The 19,560-nt window shown below is 41.7% G+C and overlaps 1 long non-coding RNA gene across 1 annotated transcript; it reads left to right on the forward strand.

Annotated features, from left to right (window-relative positions):
• The first annotated feature begins 11,934 nt into the window (after window positions 1-11,934).
• LOC311528643 lies at window positions 11,935-18,680 on the forward strand. The gene is made up of 4 exons (XR_014713653.1): window positions 11,935-12,063; window positions 12,777-12,914; window positions 15,177-15,353; window positions 18,520-18,680. It is a non-coding gene; the product is annotated as an uncharacterized lncRNA (long non-coding RNA).
• The last annotated feature ends 880 nt before the right edge of the window (window positions 18,681-19,560 follow it).

Below are 19,560 nucleotides of genomic sequence, written 5' to 3' on the forward strand. Positions count from 1 at the left end.
TCTGTTTAAATGGCTGATAAAATAAGATGTGTTGAATGAGATGTATATTCCTGGTTTTGTGTCATTTTGTAACTTGAGGTTTTGCCTCGAGGGATTCTCTATGTTTTGAATCTGATTACCCTGTAAGGTATTTGCCATCCTGATTTTACAGAGGTTTTTCTTTTACTCTTTCTTTATTAAAATTCTCTTTTAAGAACCTGATTGCTTTTTCCTTGTTCTTAAGATCCAAGGGTTTGGGTCTGTGTTCACCTATGCAAATTGGTGAGGATTTTTATCAAGCCTTCCCCAGGAAAGGGGGTGTAGTGCTTGGGGGGATATTTTCAGGGGGAGACGTTTCCAAGTGGGCACTTCCCCTGATCTTTGTGTAACACTTTGGTGGTGGCAGCGTTTAACCTAAACTGGTAAAAATAAGCTTTGTGGGTCTTTCATGCTGGTCCTCACATCTGTACCCTAGAGTTCAGAGTGGGGAAGGAACCTTGACGTAGCTCTTTACAGCTTCACAGGACTGTACAAACATTAATTAATTAATTAATGTTCATAACATAACCAGAAAGTCAAGAAGTAAGTGTTATTATCCTATTTTTTAGGGAGAAACACAGACAGTGAGCCAAAGCCCTAGCTCTGAGCCAAACTGGGTATTTCTTCACTGCAAAAAATTAATTAATTAATTAAAAATAAAAAGGATAGTGTATTCTCAGCTGAGGTTAGCTATCCTGTGTGTACTAACTTGGATTAAAATAGTGAAGACACCGCAGCTTGGTTTTTAATTTGGCTTTTAATTTGCATTAACCAGTTTGAGTGACTAGTCTATAGGGAATCCCGGTGTTGAACTAGACCTGAGATCAAAGCTGAGTTGCTGTGTTTTCACTGCTATTTTAATCCAGTGGGTTAGATAACCTGAATTAAACCACATCTTTTGGCAGTATAGACACACCCACATCAGTCAGTAGCAGAATTCAGATCAGAAATGACTTCAATGGGACTTGAACATATGCTGAAACGAGGTCAGTATCAACAGTGGTGAAAGCAGAATCGGGCCTATTGATACTGTTAATTGATCTGTTAATACTGGGAGTATTTGCTTCAGCAAGGTGAACAGAATTTCATTTTTTTACTCTAGCAAACCATAAAAAACATTTTTTCAGTATATATTAGAAGTTTTTGCCAAGATAAATGCTTTTCAAATATGATAAACATTATTGAACTATCTAGGTAAATAACAAATAACTTTATTGCCCCCTCCCCCCAATGTTTGTTAGGTCTCAAATAGAGGGATCAGAACTAACTCTATAGTTTTATAAAATGGTTTCATTCTTTCTCTCACATATATATATATGCGTGCCTATACAGAGGCTAACTGAATCCAGTCATGCTCACATCACTTTCCATCACTTAATAGGTACTCAACAGAAGAGATGAAAACCATTTTATAGAGCTTGCTACTAGAAGCAGTTCTTCTCCCATATATGTAACATCACAGGCTCAGGGTCTAATAAAGGTATTTTTCTGGTGGACTGAAGTCTTCATTAAGCAGCCTTTTCACTCATTTTTCAAAGATAAAATATTTACTTCCAGCAATTCTAAAAAGCCAGAGGTCTAAATATAGCAAATCTCAACTTGAAAAAAAAATCACAGCTAAAGCTAACATATACTCTGCATCAGTCTGTGCAACAGCTGTGGATTCAAATGTGCTGAAAAGTAGAACATTTTGTCTCTTTTCATTTATCAGACATTCAATTACAAATACATAGTCGTCTGTTTAGGAAGAGCTGAAAATCTGTTAAAATTATTTAATAATTCTGCTAATTGAAAATCACAATTCTCCATGCTTTTAAATCCCAACGTGAAAAATTATATTCCCAAATTCTTAGGCATCTTCAGTTTTAAGGCACATTTTTTTCCAGGGCAAGTGACTCCACTGATTTGCCTGCTTAGGTATTTTTTAAAAAGAACAGAGCAGCAAGGTAGGGATATGTGGAATGCAAAGAAGAGTGACAGTTTTGATAGAAAGAAAAGGAGTACTTGTGGCACCTTAGAGACTAAGCAATTTATTTGAGCATAAGCTTTCGTGAGTTACAGCTGACTTCATCGGATGCATTCAGAATGTATCCGATGAAGTGAGCTGTAGCTCACGAAAGCTTATGCTCAAATAAATTGGTTAGTCTCTAAGGTGCCACAAGTACTCCTTTTCTTTTTGCAAATAAGGACTAACACGGCTGCTACTCTGAAACCAGTTTTGATAGAGTTAAAGTGTCCAATCCAGCTAACTGATAAGTCTTTCAATTCATTAAGCTCACAGGAGATTTGGGAGAGAAATTGAATATAATTGGCTCCATACAACAACTGCAATGGATTGGGGTGACAGAGGTTGAGGCATTTGTATCTCTCTAGAGTCAGCGGAGAGGGGGTTGTTTTACTGGCTCGCTGCCTAAACTCATTGTCAGTTTAGAGAATCATAAAGTTAATATAGCCAATATTTCAGTTAAGTCCAAACAATGTGCCATAATTATCAGTTAGTGCCAAATGTTTCAGAACGAAAAACAACACCTCATTTTCTGAATAAACTGAATCTTATAATAATTTTTGTCTCTATACCGGTCAAAGTGCAATGGTCAGTACTGGCAGAATCAAGAGGCATTTTACTGCCCAAGCAGTCATCAGCTTAAATGATTAGATCTGTACCAATCATATGTTATAATAGGAAATGAAAGTCATTGTGATACAACATTATCACAAAATCACTGTCCTCTGCTTTGAAAATAAATGCTTCAGCTACATCTTGACATTTATTTTCTTTAAATGCCTCAGATATAACCTGAGCAGCCATGCAGTATCAAGAGAGAATTATTCTGGCATTGCATTCTCGTCCATCAGTATCTGTTAAATGAATTTCAGATTTGTGACTCCTACAGTTTAATTTCACATGGTCACATGATTTTGGGGCTCTTCCCAAATATAAAGATAAAATCAGATCCCTTTAATCTAAAATGTAGCTGACTACAATAATCAAAGATATGAGCACAGAAGAATTCAAGGAAATACAGGTGACCAGAGTTGTACACCAAGCATAAATGTAGTGGGGGGGCATGAGTCTTCATCCTAATTGTAAAATATCTTGCCCATTTGCTAATGAACCTAACCTGTTTGGGATGTTGCCTCGTATTTAAAGAATATATGTACTAGCGTAAGCTTCCAACAAATATGACTGCAGATTTTCATATGACAAACAGAAGATATTTTTTCCTGTGTGCAACGAGAGAAAAAAACACACATGTACATGAATAAGGTGGTTTGAAACAGTTCCCCCAAAGGTAAATATGCACCCATGCCACAAAGTTCAGCTCTAGCTGTTTACTGAAGTTCAGAGATGGCTAAGCTGGGGGGGGGTTGGTTTAGGCCTACTTCTGCCACGCTTATGCCTCTGGTTTTTGTCAATCACCAAGACAATGGGAGCTGTGGGTGTTCAGGCCCAAATCCTCAGAGCATGCCAACCACTTGTTATCTGCCAGCCTTTGCATCAGGTGAGCTGAAAGCAGGCCACTGATAAGAGCTGAGAGGCCCCCCACTTCCCCAAAAAAGACACATAGCGCACAGTAGGGTGAGAGTGAAAGAGATATCGAGCATCAGAAAGAAAGTGAGGGTTTCAGCTGCTAGGGAAGGAGCTACCTAGGAACCTAAGTGTAACCCTTCTGCCCGTCAGAGTTGGCAGCAACAAGGGCCGGGTTCAATATCTAGGGGTTCCATTCCAATAACACAATGCAAACCGGCTCGAGCCCCCACCCAGTGACCTGGGACAAATATATACCACCCCCGCTGGGCGCCTCCAAGAGGCAATACTTCCCCTCTCGCAAGCACATAGTCTGAGTGTAGCAAAAGTCTTTTAATAACAGAGAGAAACAATGTGGCATTATGTTGGGGAAACACCACCAACAGGATTCATAACACAACCCATGAGCAAAACCAACCCCACCCCAGGCAAATTGGGGCATGCCCTTTTCCCTTTGGTTCTTGAGTCCAGCAACCCCAAATCACCCAAAGTCCCAAAAGTCCAATGCCCCAAAAGTCTCTGTCCCTGGTCAGGGCAGCCCCAGAGTTCGAAAGTTTATCGGCGGAGCTTTACCTCCCAACCTGGGTGGAAATGGGACGGGGGTAAGAGGCACCTTACGTGATCTGAAGCTGACCACTCCATAGCGGCACTCCGCTCCACCAGCCGCCCCATGAACTCCTTCGCTCAGCTGCGCTCCGCTCCGCCAGCCGCCCCACGAACTCCTTCGCTCAGCTCCACGGCCCACAAGCAGCTCCTGCCATCCACACACTGCTCCGCGTCGAACTGCTTCACCAGCCGTCCCGCAAACTGCTCCACAATATATCTTCAGGCTCCCCCACTACTTAACACAACACTCAGTGATTTCAGCTCTTAGGTGAATTCAGCTTATAGTAGGGGAGCCCCAGTGCTGGTGCACTGTCAGCCCAAAGTGAGCTCAGCAGCCTATAACTAGACTTCTAATGAAATCAAAATTAGCTCTGATATTCCACAGTGGAGAGAGGAGGAAGTGCAATCAGCATGTAAGGCCCTCACCAAGGGGCCCATGCCACCAAGTATTAATACTTGTCCCCAGCCTCTCTCCATTCACACAGTTTTGGAATCCATGACCCTTGCCTAGCGAGTGCTACTTAGTTGATGGTGAATCCCTCCATCATAACAAAAGGCCACGTACAGTTCCAAGCACAGTTCCCATAATCAGGGTAATAACAATTTATTCTTCCTGCCCCAATAACAGAGACACTGGGGATCCCACAGCAGCCAAAGTGACCATTTGGGCAGCTATGGTCTCATTCTAGGCGTGGTGGGTGTGCCTATGCAAATGAGATCAGCCCCTGAAGTTCTTTTCCACAACTTGCCACACCTCACCACCAGATGTCAGGGTGGAGCTCATCCTGACACTGCTTACATCAGCAAAGTCAGCTGCTTGACTCCGGGAAGGTGTTCATGGTTGAGAATCCTGAGCAGCCATGTGCACCACCAACTAGGGGCACCAGGTCAACCTCATAGGTGCCTAAGACCTTCTCTCCTCCCCGCACAATTCTCTGCCCCTTTCCTCAGCCTTTCACTCCTTGCTACTCAGCAGCCAGCTTCTGCAAATTGCTTCTTTAGGCACCTAAATGTACTTGTGCATTATATGGGTAGCCTGGGTACCTGCCATGGAGCTGAAAATTCCACTGGGCGGCAGGCTGCCTATGGGTTAGGTGCTGCAAAAGTGAACAGAACAATGCATAAGTACTTTTAGTGATCTGGGCCTCACTTCTAAAAAAGCAGGCCACACCTGTACAAAAGAAACATATCATTTTGGGTAAATATAAACTACTGTCAGTCTGATGAGATGCATTTTTTTTCTGTAGCAAAAGCTGTGCTGCTTTTATTTTTTTCCCAGGGTACTGTTTGAAACATTTGTAAAATCTTTTATTTTTCTTTCTTCCCAAGCAGACCCTCCAGACATCTGGAAGTGTTTAAAGGAAAAGCAACAGTAACATGCTTTTGTTTTTCACATTGCACAGAATTCATATTCTCATATTAGTGTATAGTCTTACTTAGCAGCTACAGCTGAAATTTGAGTTCACTGCAATGCCCATACTAATTGCCTTGAATAATTCAAATTTTACCACTCTCAAGGGCACAACTGGAGCCAGACTGTTCTAAGCCATATTTGTTACTCTGGAGCCAACCCAATAAGTACACTTCATGCGGTAGAGCCTGCTGAGCTCAAGTTACACAATTTTGTTAGTTTTAAATTCAGACAAGTGAAGAAATCAGAGTAGATTGGCTTGTCAGGGAATCCTACCAAAAACACACAACAAGGCAAATGTTACTTTCAAAGCAGCAGCAATTCTTCAAAATTAGTGTGTAACATAGAAGACTGTGTTTTGCTAAACAAAATTAGATATGCCTTAGCTGTCTGCTCTCTCTATTTTTGGCTCAAGAGAGAAATTCTGAAGCTCCTGATTATTTGTAATAGGTGCTGAAGAGAAGGATAGAAGGAAATTAGATTTTTTTTTAACTTACAAAAGTGTCTTGCCTGTGTAATAACATTGAGCCTGGCTGTCACTCTGAAGACATATTAGCTCATTTAGGTAATTAGTGTAAGCAGCGTGTTTCCCCACTTATTCCATTCAATTATAGGGTGCTCACTTTGTCATTACTGGAGTATCTTAATGTGACTTGTAATTAGTGTAATTACAATCCAATGTTAATTATATGTGCCACTTAGACATAATTTTATGTAGTAATGGTCTCTATTCTCAATAACCTTATTATGTTGTTTATTCAACAGGAATATAGTCTTCTTTCATGCATCGAATATGGAGATTACAGAAAGTACTGATTGTCATTTTTGTAGTTATGACTGGGAAATCTTTGCAGAAGCAAAATCACATTTGGAACAATCAATGAATGTGAAAACTGAATTACAACAGACACTGAGTTTTAGTAGAGAAAAGCTGAATTAACAAAAATAATTTGCACGATAGATTAAGATAATTAGATGGTTAGTGAATTCTGTGTAGAGGTTAATGTCCATTAAGTTAACAAGAGAATGGAGCAGGAGACTCCAACCAAAGGTATACAAAGTACTTTCTGTTTTATCCCTCTATATCTTTCTCATTATTGTTTCTTTTACTCCCCATGCAGAAAACTGTTCAGATTGGACTTTCCAAAATAATATGCAGTGAGTAAAACCTTGTCAGTGGAGAGGACACCTTTAACCACAGCGCTCATCCTACTGGTAGGTTCTTTAGGCTTTTTTCTGTGCTTCAATACTATCATAGCCAGCACTCTATAAGACAGGAAATCCTGGTCCATGTTTTCCGCTGAGAACCTGAGCGGTGCTTCAACTCAGATCCCTCCTCTCAGAGGCTAAAGGATCATTTTCATCGGCTCATGGGGACTCAGAGCAATAACCCCAAAACAGTCAGCAACTCTGATTTTACTTAAATTAATCAAAGTTTAGATAGCATGAAAATAGAGAATTGGTGAAAATAAACAAATTAAAAAATCTTCATATTGGAGTATGACGTTATAAGCAACCTAACTGGATAAGCGGAAGCACTCTTTAGTGTTACCAGTTAGTTTTAAGAAGCACAATCTTACATCCCAGGTGAAGCCATGTTCTTTTGTCTGGCCCTCTGTTGCTGAAACGCTTTCCTCTCAGACTCCCTCTGTCTGTACCACCCTTCCCAAATTAGCTCTCCTCTTTGTCAGTGAGCACTCTCTCTTAGGCTACTTGGATGCTGAGATGTGAACCTTCCTTTATCAGTCTAACCATCAAGCCATCTTTTGCATCAGCATAAGAGCAATAGTTTTTGTTTCACTTCAGTACCTTGAAATAAGTTTATCACTTTCTACGCTCTAGCAGAAAAATTATTGTATCCCATACTGAAGGAACATGAACACTTCTAGACAGGTCTTTTTTATTTTCTCATAAGTACTTCACAGGACCTTTTTTGGTATGTGATTTCAGCTATTACCTATTAGCTCTCTGTCCACATGCACATGCACACAGGGGGCTGTAAGCAAAGACTCCTTCTTCCTTAGATCATGTTCAAAATGAGGCTTTTTCCACTATCCTCCTCAGCATCATTAGTTTCTTCCAGACTATTCGTCTCTGAAATGTCTTTATATTTATTGTTATGAAATATGATTTATTTTTCATAACAAATCTGTCATAGTAAATAGTCAGTGAATCTCATAATAGCTACTTTTAAAACAGCTTAATTTCTCTTTTTTTCTCTCACAGATTCAATGATAATTACATTGTGATCCAAAAGGGAACACGAGCAGCCAATGTTTCTTCTTTCTATAGTTCCCTGTGATGGTTTATGAATTCAGAATTTGATAGTTTCAAAGTTTAAAGACATCCTGGTTTAGTTTTAACAAAATTGCTCCTATGCCTGTGAAGGGAAAAGCTATGACTGTATTTGAAGGTATCTCAAATATTAGCAATTCTCTAATATAAAACATTTCTTTTAGAATTCATCTGGTGTAGTCAGAATGTTCCTTGTTTTGCTTGTACTTTAGTGCTAAGTCATAAATATTCTAAATATACCATATAGTTATGAAATGGCTTTATTGTCCTCTGACTACCCTATAAATTATAATAGAATTCTTGCCTAAACAGTGATTTCTTACTGGCTGGCTGTTCAGTCATGCTCATATCAACAACGCGAAGTAAATGGACAGGCCTGCCTATTTTTCTTATTTTATTTGTAAGTTCCATTTCCAAATAGGAGGCAGAGCATTGCTAGGGGATTATTGCAATTCTCAGATGGTAAGAGTTACACAGCTGTCAGCCCTGTGCCTCATAATACCACTTGAGGTGTGCTGTAATCACCTAGAAATGCTCTGCCTGTTGTGTTTTATTGCTTAATAAATACAACCAGTAGGGGCATCTTTGGAATGGGTACTCAAACCAGTCCTATTTATTAAATATTAACTAGCAGCTATTCTAACTTTTTGCTTTATTTAGGATTATTCAATCTTTGTGTAAAAAGATAAAGCAAAAGAACAGCTTCACCATGTAAGAAACTGAGTTGCCTTGTACAGCTCTTCCAATTCTGTCCTGCCGTATTAAAACAGTGCAAAGCCCTGATTGATGATCTCAATTATTTCTCTACCTTTTGGTCCTTTTATAAAGCAGCACTGTCAGATGCTATACGTGGTACTGGACTCAGGGTGGAAGGGAAAAGAGGCGCTCTATGTCACTTTTCAACACACACAGAATCTTGGGGCTGATTGGGAGTCTGTTCAGGCCCCAGCATAATTAAGAGAAGTATTGAGCTACTCTAAGTCACACCAATAGTAACACCCCTTAGGGGCTATGCTACTCTCCAAGGCTCACTGAAGTACCATCACCTTCTGCTCCAACATGCCTCTTACAGTAGGGAGGGAGAAGTCAAGCGTGGACAGAAAAGAGCCAGCTATGTCAGATTACACTACCTACTTGAAAGGAATCCTCAACAGCCCCATTAGGGCAGATTTCCATCTGCTTTACCTTCTGAAGAACTAGCTGTGATTCTGTCCTTCCATCTAAACTGGAATACTGTAATTCAACTGTATTGAAGCTGAATGTAAAAATAACATGAAGGCTCCAGCGTGTGCAAACATGACTGCCATGCTTTCACCATTGCTCACGTCTCAGAACATTTCACCCCAACGCTCCGGTCCCTCTCCCAGTCTGCATCTGCAGCCAGCACCAAGCCTGGGCTCTGATCTTCAAAGTCATTGTTGGTTCAAGTCACAGCTACGTAAGAGACTGCTTCACTATGTACCGCCAAGCCTGTCGTATTCTTTGGGACAACGGAGACAGCAAAGCCCAGAATGAAGCATGTGATAGCCAGAGATCAAGTATTCTCAAATTGGGGATCCAACACCACAGGCACCCAGATATTACAGTAATGGGCACCAGAAAGATCAAAGGGTGATCAGTAAAGCAGTGTGCAGAAAATAAGAGAAGAAAGCTGTGTGTCATCATTAGCCGGTCTGACAAAGTTCCTCCTCAACCTTGGTGGGCCTTGCACTTATTGGCGGATTTGCTTGCCTCGGAGATTCATGACAGCCCTCAGTTTGGTCATTTTCGTGAACCCACAGTCCAGGTCAATTCCTCCTGTGTCTGACCAGGAGTTGGGACTTTGGGGCCCACCCTCTACTCCGGGTTCCTGCCCAGAGCCCTGTGGAATGAATGTCTAGAGTGCCTCCTGGAACAACTGTGTGACAACTACAACTCCCTGGGCTACTTCCCCATGGCCTCCTCCCAACACCTTCTTTATCCTCACCATAGGACCTTCCTCCTGGGTGGCCTCCTTTTCAGCTGCTCGGGTCTGCCTACCTATGAGAGCAACCCTCTGGCTTTGTGCCAGTATTCGAGTTCCCAAGGCCTTAGCTGCCCTCCTTTCCCTTTTCAACTTCTACCCTGTCTGGAAAACAAATCTGGGGATATTTCAGAGAAGACCGGGGGTTGAAAGTTTACTGTGGGTGCCTCACTAACTTCAGGGCTTCCCCCTTTCTCCAATTCCCCTACCGGCAGTAAGTCTCCAAACCCTGGGAAGTCCCTCCCTATAAGCACCGGGTATGGGAGTTTAGGGACTACACCTGCTGCTACCTCAGTAGTGTTCCCCTGAATCTCGATTTTTACTGGGATGGTGGGGTAATAACCAACTGTCCCATGGATGCATGTTATCCCCGTACGCTTAGCCCACAGCAGCTGACTACGCTTCACAAGCTTCCCCAAGACAAGCGTGCTAGCACTCCCTGAATCAATCAGTGCTGTGGTCTCTACCCCATTTAGCTTCACTGGTCTGGTGTACATATGTGGGGTTAGTGAGACCCCTACAAGGTGGATTAGGGAGCATGGGTCTGCCCAGTTCCCCAGGTTACACTGCATAGGCTCCTTAGCATTGGGACACTGTGCAGCTATGTGTCCCCACTCCCCACAGGTGTAACATCTGTATGGAGCCCTAGGCATTCCCTGGTCACTCGGTTTGGGCAGGCTAACATCACAATCCTCTTCCCCCTCCGTGCTCTGACTCTTTGTGGCTTCTGGTGGGCCTTCAGCCCCTCTCTTTTTCCACCTGGGCTCTCCTGGTGGCCCAGTCACCGGAGCTCTAGGGCTTGGTGCTGCTAGTTTAACCTGGGGTGCTTCTTCCTTAACTGGTCGGGTCAGCTCCCTTGCCGTCCTTCGCCTTTCTACCAGTGCGACAACCTCGTCTTAGGTGGAGGGTTCGTTCTGGCTTACCCAGGCATGAAGGTCTGGCGGTAGTCCTCTCATGTACTGGTCAATGACCAGAGCCTCTAGTGTCTCCGCCGGACACTGGAACTCAGGAATGGCAGGGTTGTCCTCTCAAAGACCAGGAGGTATGCCTCTACATCATCCTCCCACGCCATTTTCTGCAGCCAATTGCTGGCCTGCATGATCTGCGTCCCATCATGGCTGTGGTTCAGCTCTGTAAGGGCCTTTACTTGGTTTACCAGTTCCCGCAACATAGCCCGGTCTTGAGCAGCCTGGTCCATCAGCAGGCGATTAGCCTCTTGCTGCAGCCGCTCTGCCTCCTGTTGGGCGGCTGCCTGGATACAGGTAGCCTCCTGCTGGGCAGCCGTGACTTGTATCAGTGCCCGCACAACATCCTCCATTGTGGTGGGAAAAAAAAAACCTTGCCTTTTTTTTTAAATAATAATTACACCTTCCTTCTTCTGCCACGCTGTGCACACTAGATCCCACTCCTAACACCAGTTGTGACAAAGTTCCTCCTCTACCTTGGTGGGTCTTGTGCTTATTCGCAGATTTGCTTGCCTCGGAGATTCACAGCAGCCCTCAGTTTGGCCGTTTTTCATGAATCCACAGTCCAGGTCTACTCCTCCTGTGTCTGACCAGGAGTTGGGAGGTTTGGGGGGAACCCGGGCCCGCCCTCTATTCCAGGTTCCAGCCCAGGGCCCTGTGGAACGCAGCTGTCTAGAGCGCTTCCTGGAACAGCTGTGCGACAGCTACAATTCCCTGGGCTACTTCCCCATGGCCTCCTCCCAACACCTTCTTTATCTTCACCATAGGACCTTCCTCCTGGTGTCTGATAATGCTTGTACTGCTCAGTCCTCCAACAGTACGTGTTCTCACTCTCAGCTCCTAGCGCCTCTTGCTCCCAGCTCCTCACACGCACACCACAAACTGAAGTGAGCTCCTTTTTAAAACCAGGTGCCCTGATTAGCCTGCCTTAATTGATTCTAGCAGCTTCTTGATTGGCTGCAGGTGTTCTAATCAGCCTGTCTGTCTTAATTGTTTCCAGAAAGTTCCTTATTGTTCTGGAACCTTCCCTGTTACCTTACCCAAGGAAAAGGGACCTTCTTAACCTGGGGCTAATATATCTGCCTTCTGTCACTCTCCTGTAGCCATCTGGCCCAACCTGTCACATAGGTGAAGAGATGACCTGCCAAAGCATCTGCATTCTGAGTGCTGAATTCCTTTGCTTCTCCTGTGGCTTCATAACAACCATAATGTCAAGTGAGAACAAGTGATAAATTAGGTCAGTTACTGTATTGCAGACATGCAAATCACATTAATGCTGAGTAAATACAGTGCAATTTTAATTTTGATTATAGACTTCTTTCTCTGTCATTTAAACATTACACTATAGTTAATACTGTTATCTGGTTAAGTGCAATTTAATTTTCTTTCTGTAGAGAGTTGGATAGTATTCAAAATGTACAATATGTCTCTTTCATTAATATTTTCATGCTTTCTTTTTAACTCCATGCTTTACATGACCACAAATCTAGGACACCATTCTTCTTTTTACGTTAGACATAAGGTTTCTAGCAGCTAGAATGATCCCAGTAACACTTTTAAAGTTCAATAAAACTTTTATTTGTTATGAGTTCAAGAACATTTCCGAGTGGCTAAGAGTCTTAATGTGACCAATATAGCTTCCATAGCACCTTAAGCTGTGAAGAGCCGACATAAGAAAACCAAGAAATTAACCAGGATTTGTATGTGTGGCATTCTATTATCTGTATTGTTTGTGGTTGTTTGGGTCCAAGAAGCAAGTTTTCAGATTTGGATCCAGATTTTCCCAAAGTTGTCCACAGTACTATGGTTTTGGTTCAAGCCTGTTGCTAACTGTAGATCCTTTCTGAAATTAGTCTTGTTAATAGATCATTCAGAAAAATGGCTGAAGGAAAATTTCAATTAAGTTTTCTTTTTCTAAAAAAAAGAGGTAATTTTTTTTGAAAATTGCAGGCATAAGAAAACAGGATTAAAATCAAAGCCCTGATGGAACCAGCACACCCACACATTGATATGCATGTGCATCTGGAATCTGAGCAACTTCTTTTGGCATCCTTTCTCTAATGCAGCTCACAGCAACATGTGGGGGAGGTTTGTAAATATTTCTTCTATTGTTTAATGGTTATTATTAACTGAGTTGACACAGCACAGCAAGAATTTTTTTCCTTACTGGAAATTGTTACATTACAGTCTCAGCATGTATTTTTTTTTCCTAATCAGTTATCAAAAAATGATCAAGGATGGAAAAAGTTACAAGAAGAAAAAGTATTTCTGTGCACATTAAAGACTGAAACATTGCAGACTTTGGCACCAGCTACCATAAATCATACACAAACTAGGACATTATTTGGACTAAGGGTTCTATACTATGAGGTTGATTACAGTAGCATTATTAGAAAAATATATAATATATATATATATATATATATATATATATATATATATATTTTACAAGCAATGTCAGGAATATACATGTGAATAAGAAACAAAACCACTGAGAATGTCTCAATTTGTGCCATGTCTGCATTTGTGCTTTCTGTACAGTGCATACTTCATTTCAAAACATTCTGTGCTTTGACTGGATCACCAGTGCTAGATATTTTCATTTTATAGGGTTCCAGTAATGGGGAATGATTGCAAAATCTTTTGGAAAAGAAGATCTGTTTTAATCTTAGTTATCAGTTCCAATACTTTAAGATTACACAGATCTATTAGAACAGATTGGGCAATGGGTAAACATTAGTCATTCTCCTCTTGAACATATCACATCAACACAAATTTTCCTCTTTCAAACTGTTTTTGAGATGCCTTTTCTCTCCTTTGTTTATGCCATCAGTAGACCGTGCAGTAGTGCAAAAGTAGTATCTGCAAATATGCATTCAAAAGTGAGTGTCAACTGGTCCATGTTCACAAACATCCATATTTGCTTAGCTCAAACCCTTGAGTACTGAAGTTTTAGTAGCACAAATACTCACCAAAAGGGATCTTTTTTAGTTTGAATGCTCAAATATTCTCACATGGTACACTCCCCAACCATGGGATTGAGTGAGGCGGTACTGAGGAAAGCTGCTGTCCCCAAGCCTTCCTCCTTTCAGCCTGTGGAGCACACATTCTATCCTGCAGAGATGTTTTGGGGCAATCAAGCAAAGAAGGAAGAGTTGCTTTTGTGTATCCAAGCAGATGGCTGCAGGTCCTGGCTTGTCTGTACTCATTACTGGATGGGAGTGGACAGCACTGTATTTTCACTTACATGCATTTTGTTTTGATCTCCGGGGACTCGCAGCCTCTTGAGTTTTGCTCTGAATTTCAAATTTAAGCAAGCCCAAAACCTCAAGGCATTACTACTGAATTTCACCAAGTTTCACAGTAATACTATATGAAACCATGGCTTTCACTTAATTCAGTGGAAAAACATCAGTTAGACCTGCTTCACTTCAAAAGGTTTGCTAAGCAACAAACACTTTTCAGTGACCGTGGTCTAAGCTTGTAAGGAAACTCAAACCAGGCAAAGCTGGGGTTTTGCAGTAAAGGTTTTGCTCTGCTCTAGTAACAATGAGTTAGATCTTCAAAGACATAAGAGGCATTCAGGTGCCTAACTCCCGTTGATATTCAATAGCACAGAGGTATTTATGTCTTCGAAAATCTACCACAATGTCCAGACTTAGTTACATAAGTAGATGGGGAATTAACATGGTTACAAAAACTAAAGAGTCCCTGCCATGCATACTTAGTAGTTAGTTTTCACACTGATATTTTGACTGTTTTAAGACATTCTTATGTTTCAGAATCCCATTGGGGTTCTTTATGAATGAACAGCATGGAAAAATTTGTATAATTTAATATAACTTTCAGCAATAAAGTGTCTGAGAGTGGGTCTCAGCAAAATTTATTCAGGCACCTTGTCCTTAACAAGAGTTTAATATTTTAAAACAATGAGGAGAGGTGGTATTGAATTTGGTTTTCCAATTTATATATAACAATTTAGCCCAAAGTAACATGAAGAGCCTGAGATACTAAGATTCGGGCATGTCTGTCCTTTAGGTTGGCTGCGCTTTTCGTAATTTGACAACCAACCGAACATTTTTTTTCGTTCACGGAGTATTACTTTCAGCAGCCCAAAACGCATTGTCTGAATCAATGTGATTAACACCTCCAGTGCCAAGAACTAGGGTGTTCACAAGGACTTGGCCATTTTAAAAGTGCCACTATTGACTGTTTGGTGTTTCAATTTTTTTTCCCCCATCTAGAATTTTCCCCATGTCCCAAGATGAAACTCCAAGGACTTCCCCCCACCATTTTTGTCTGCTATAATCACCAAGTCTTTGGTAGCCATGATATGTCATCTCTTCTCAGAGCTGAAGAAGGGTGGGACACATTGAACCTTCATCAGCCAGAGGGCTTACAGTTATCCTACAGAAGACCCCACGTGCAGGCCCTATTCTTTTCTAGCAGAGCTTTCAGCCACTGTCTGCCTAAGAAGAAAGAGACTAAGAGTTGAAGACACTGCAAGAAAATTCATCACTGGCCAAAGTGGGTGCATTTCCATTGACTTGAATGGCATTGTAACTGTGAATTTTACACACTTGAATTTTGTGGAACATACAACACAAATGCATAGACACAGGCTTTTCCAGATACAGTACAACTCACAGGACAATACATTTCTATAATGCAAGTAGTACAGCATATATCCTACACTAACTTAAACCTAGAGTTTACCTTGACCAGACAATGTTAGAGCTACAACTTGCCTTGTTTACACTAGGATTTTAACATGTTAGTTAACTTGGGTTAGCTAATGCAGGTGAAAAAAAATGGAGTCAAACTTCTTTGTGTTAATAACAACCCACAGACTTAGGCTACAAACTAGCAATTCAGTCTTCCTGCTCTGTCAGCATAAAGGACTTTTCACACTCCAAACACTCTGCAATAATTGCTTGCAGATTGGATGCAGCTACCTAATATTCTCAGTATAATAACCATTACTTGATTAAATTATAATATAAATGTTAAGGTGTCGCTCATATAGATCCTGAACCCGCAACTACATCCACCAGATCTTGTGGCTACCAATGCAGTTACAGGTTCAAGGCCATAATGACTAACAAGAAGTTTGCATTTTCTAGTGGGCCTCCACAGTTTTTATGCTTCTCACCATCCAGTTCCTGCTATGGTGCTCTGCATGGGCAGACTTCTGTACCTGGAGCAGGACAGGGACTTCAACTGATTTCTTTCTACCCAACTCAGCTACTTTCAGCCCTATTGATTGGTTTATATCAGTTTATGTTTGCAAGGCAATTTGCACAAGGGAAAAGGATAGAAACTTACTACGTCATTGAAAACTGAGATTCTCCTTTACATTTCTAGTCCCTCAAAATCAGGGAGCCCTCAGCAATGAAGTCTAATGGTGGCAGCTCTGGCTACAACATGGGGCTTGCGGATTATATCAACCTGCTGTGTGGCATTAGCACAGCTATTCATTTTAATCGGGGGTGGCCAACCTGTGGCTCCGGAGCCACATGTGGCTCTTCAGAAGTTAATATGCGGCTCCTTGTACAGGCACCGACTCCAGGGCTGAGCTACAGGTGCCAAGTTTCCAATGTGGCGGGGGGTGCTCACTGCTCAACCCCTGGCTCTGCCACAGGACTTTTCCCCACTCCACCCCTTCCTGCCCCCTCCCCTGAGCCTGCCATGCCCTCACTCATCCCCTCCCCCACAGAGCCTCCTGCATGCCACAAAACAGCTGATCGGGAGGTGCAAGGAGGAAGGGAGGGAGGGAATGGGAGGCGCTAATCGGCGGGACTGCCAGTGAGAGGGAGGCACTGGGAGCAGGGGGCGGGAGCTGATGCAGGACTGCTGACCTATTACTGTGGCTCTTTGGCAATATACATTGGCAAATTCTGGCTCCTTCTCACACTTAGGTTGGCCACCCCTGATTTTGATCATTTTGCATAACACTTGCCTTGATATGCCAGCAAGCCTGACTCAATCCATCACTTAGCTGGCATTAAGACCTATTTATATGTGGCAGCTACAACTGGTACATGATATGCATACAAGAAATGTCATTTGTGGTGCTAATAAGTCCCTGGGTTACAATCTTTGGCACAAGTAAAGGAGGATGTAATGTTTGATGTAAGCTATCTAGTGTAGAACTATATAGCTCTTTCTTTAGATAGCTGCTCAGTCAGATCGTGATCCAAAGATGTCAACTGCAGGTTCTAAACTCACATTTATTATTAATTATGATTGTTTATTAGGCCTGCTTCTCCTGTCACTTAAAATGTCTTGCACCAGAATAGCAGCATTGACTTTAACAGCTACCCCTCATTTGCACTAGTATAAGTGATAGCAGAATCGGGACCATTGTTTCTGAAGTGTCTATGGATGGTCTATGGAACCACTGAAAGACAGACCTCTTTCCCAAAGAGTTGACAGTTTAGGCTCGAGACACAACCCAACTCATGAGGTTTATAATCCTAGAGTCTGATCCTGTCAGGTACTGAGTATCTGCAGCTCCAAATGACTTCAGGCTGAGGTAAGACAAGGGGTTCAATAAAACCTCAGAGATGGCTGACATCAGGCATGTGCACACCTTGATGGTTTTAGGTGTCATTATTCCTTAAAAACTTAAAATATACATTTCTCAAGATCAAGCCTTTTCAGTCTAAGTATACGTTTGGTCAACCATTTGGAATGCTGAGGTATAATCAGGCAAAAATGACAAGTGCATCTGTTATCATCCTTCCTAATGCATATTATGTACCACATTCCTCAACTAACCCTTCAAAGGAAATCACATAATCCCTGCTCCATAAACGCATCCTAGAAAAATCATTATTTTACCAAACTTGATCACTTACTAAAATAGAGGTCATTAAGCCAAAAATACAGTGAACGCCCAACGTTTGCAATGGTGAGAACACCACCACTTCGGCATGAGAGCACTGTTGTTGATGTTGTTCTGTCATAGTTTAGTCTTATCAGATTTTACAAATGCAAGATTTTACTGCAATGTATTATCCCCCTATATTGAGGCTGGCTGCAGTGTAATGTTATCTTAAAGCTTCGTTGAGATTGCCGAGTGAAAGAACATGCTGTATAGTTCACTAACTATGTTGTTTCGGCCATGTTTGTTTAATGCCAAAGAAAAGAAATTAAATATACAGAAATTGCTTTTGAAAACCCATTGAGCCTAAGGGCTATGATCTAAAGACAAACATTCCAAATCATGGTTTGAATGGCACAGAAAATGTGGCATGTATCTATTGGAAACAGCAAAAATGTTGAATGTAGCACTTTCTTAACCCCTGTTAGCCTACTTCGGAGGTTTTAAAAAATGAAGAAAAAATGTTTAAGATTATTGGGGGAGAAGGGTCTGGGGAGAAGACACTGAGATGAATCTTACTTGATGTTAAGGTCATTTTTTTCAGCCTGGCCCTTTATTTTCACACCCACAACTTTGAAGGACCAAACAAGTGAGTATGCACAATTGTACCTTTAATTATTCTGAGGCACAGCTATACTCACATTGGACAGGTAAGCTAATGATTTGCAAGTGGCAGTCAGGTGCTTAACTGTCCAAGCGGTATTAGTTACTCCTGAAAATAAATGGCAACAGCTGTTTTGCAGACACAAATTACAGATGTAAAAGCAGAGGCCACCTTTTGAAAACTTGACCTTCTATTTTAAACAGTGACTTTCCTGCTCTCAGAATCTTGGGAAAGCAACTCCTTTGGCCAGTCTCCTCTACAGTACTACAGATGTATTTGAATAAGAGCTTACTTCTTCATCATCCTGCTTCTCTGTCTGCTTGATCCTGCAATGAAGTCAAAGTCTTGTTCATGTTACTGTACTCTCTTTTAAAGTGGGCTAAATAAAAAGCAAAGTTTGCTTGGATGGTACTCAAAAATCTTTTTATTCATTTTCTGCAAATATTTGTACAAAGTGTTCGTGGTACACCGAGATCTCATGAATGCTCATGCAAATATGTGTTTGCATTTAGGTTCACATGAGAAATGCAGTCATCTGGAGATCTTCCCTTCCTCCTGTTTATAAGTGTAATGTATTCAGTTAGAAAATAGAAACAATATTATGTAACTTAGATGACCAATCACACAATACAAATAATGAATAGTCAGGGACAACAGAAGAAAAGTTCCCACACACACACACTATAATCTGAATATTGAAACATGATTGAATAACCATTTGTCAAACCATTTTAACTAATTCCTATATTCATAACAATCAAAGTCTGTATTTCAAAAGAGCCTAAGATGGTTAAATACCTAACTCCTACTGGTGTCAATGGGAATTAGGTACCTAACCTACTTATATACTTTTGAAATTCCTGCTAGATGCATATCTGCATCATTAGGTGCCTAAATACCTTTGAAAATCTGGCCTGTGGGTGCCCTGTGGTTCTCATAGGTGCTGACTCTGTGGGTGCTCTGGGGCTGGAGCACCCACAGGGAAAAAGTGATGGGTACAGAGCACCCACCATCAGTCCCGCTATCAGCTCCCGCCTGTCTGTCATTTATTGTGTTTGTATAGTGCAGTGGTTCCCAAACTTGTTCCGCCGCTTGTGCGGGGAAAGCCCCTGGCGGACCGGCCGGTTCGTTTACCTGCCGGGTCCTCAGGTTTGGCCGATCGCGGCTCCAATGGTTCACTGCTCCAGGCCAATGGGAGCTGCTGGAAGCGGCACGGGCCGAGGGACATACTGGCCACCACTTCC

This window comes from Lepidochelys olivacea (genome assembly GCF_965140295.1).
Source record: "Lepidochelys olivacea isolate rLepOli2 genome assembly, chromosome: 11".
Taxonomy (NCBI): Eukaryota; Metazoa; Chordata; order Testudines; family Cheloniidae; genus Lepidochelys; species Lepidochelys olivacea.